The sequence below is a fragment of the Arachis ipaensis genome, chromosome B03 (genome assembly GCF_000816755.2).
Source record: "Arachis ipaensis cultivar K30076 chromosome B03, Araip1.1, whole genome shotgun sequence".
In the NCBI taxonomy this organism is placed as follows: Eukaryota; Viridiplantae; Streptophyta; class Magnoliopsida; order Fabales; family Fabaceae; genus Arachis; species Arachis ipaensis.
In genome coordinates this window covers 49,979,533-49,981,601 of record NC_029787.2, presented here as the reverse complement: position 1 = coordinate 49,981,601, position 2,069 = coordinate 49,979,533, and positions in this window count along the sequence as shown.

Here is a 2,069-nt window from a genome sequence, read left to right as displayed (position 1 = left end):
AGCCAAGTTCTTTCCTCCTCAAAAGCTGAGCAAGCTTAGAGTGTATGTTCAAACCTTCAGACAGAAAGAAGGTGAATCCCTCTATGAAGCTTGGGAAAGATACAAGCAGCTGACCAAAAAGTGTCCTTCTGACATGCTTTCAGAATGGACCATCCTGAATATATTCTATGATGGTTTATCTGAGCTATCAAAGATGTCATTGGATACTTCTGCAGGTGAATCCATTCACCTAAAGAAAACGCCTGCAGAAGCTCAAGAACTCATTGACATGGTTGCTAATAACCAGTTCATGTACACTTCTGAGAGGAATCCTGTGAGTAATGGGACGCCTATGAAGAAGGGAGTTATTGAAATTGATACTCTGAATGCCATATTGGCTCAGAACAAAATATTGACTCAGCAAGTCAATATGATTTCTCAGAGTCTGAATGGAATGCAAGCTGCATCCAACAGTACTCAAGAGGCATCTTCTGAAGAAGAAGCTTATGATCTTGAGAACCCTGCAATAGCAGAGGTGAATTACTTAGGTGAACCTTATGGAAACACCTATAATCCATCATGGAGAAATCATCCAAATCTCTCATGAAAGGATCAACAAACGCCTCAACAAGGCTTTAATAATGGTGGAAGATACAGGTTTAGCAATAGCAAGCCTTTTCCATCATCCACTCAGCAACAGACAGAGAACTCTGAACAAAATACCTCTAATTTAGCAACATAAAAAGCTTCTCTCAAAACAGCGTCAACTAGAGCCCCCACAGTCAAACTCTAAGTTTGGTGTTGGGAGGCCACAACCAAACTCTAAGTTTGGTGTTGAACTCCCATATCCAAACTCTAAGTTTGGTGTTGGGGAGTCTCAACAAAGCTCTGCACATCTGTGAGGCTCCATGAGAGCCCACTGTCAAGCTATTGACATTAAAGAAGCGCTTGTTGGGAGGCAACCCAATTTTTATTTACCTAATTTTCATTGTTTTTCATGTTTTATTAGGTTCATGATCATGTGGAGTCATAAAATAAATCAAAAAATTGAAAACAGAATCAAAAACAGCAGAAAAAAAATCACACCCTAGAGGAAGACCTTACTGGCGTTTAAACGCCAGTAAGAAGCATGTTTTGGGCGTTCAACGCTAGAACAGAGCATGGTTCTGGCGCTGAATGCTAGAAATGGGCAGCATCTGGGCGTTTGAACGCCAGAAATGCACCCTGGAGAAGAGCTGGCGCTGAACGCCCAGAACAAGCATGGTTCTGGCGTTCAACGCCAGAAATAGGCAACAAATGGGCGTTCAACACCCAGAACAAGCACCAATCTGGCGCTGAACGCCCAGAGTTGTGTGCAAGGGAATTTTTCATGCCTAATTTGGTGCAAGGTTGTAAATCCTTGAACACCTCAGGATCTGTGGACCCCACAGGATCACCTCAGGATCTGTGGACCCTACAGGATCCCCACCTACCTCCACTCACTTCTTCTCATCCCTCTTTCACACAATCCCATAAACACTCTTCCCCAAAACCCTTCACTAATCACCTCAATCTCTCTTCCCCATCACCTCTTCACCACTCACATCCATCCACTCTCCCCCATAAACCTACCTCATAAACTCCACCTACCTTCAAAATTCAAAATCAATTTCCCATCCAAACCCACCCTAAATGGCCGAACTTACCCCCCTTCCCTATATATAACCCTCCATTCTTCCTCATTTTCACACAACACAACCCTCTTTTCTCTTCTTGGCCGAAACACACCTCCCCCCTCCTCTCCATATTTTCTTCTTCTTCTTCTTCATCTATTCTTTCTTCTCTTGCTCGAGGGTGAGCAAAATTCTAAGTTTGGTGTGGTAAAAGCATAAGCTTTTTGTTTTTCCATTACCATTGATGGCACCCAAGACCAGAGAAACCTCAAGAAAGAGCTAAAAATGATTCTTGAAGCAAGAAAAAGCAGCAAAGAACAAAGCTTGCAGAAAAAAAAAAGAAAAAAAAAATAGCGAAAAAAAATAGAAAGAAAAAGAAAAAGCAAGCAGAAAAAGCCAAAAGCTCTTAAAACCAAGAGGCAAGAGCAAAAATCCAGT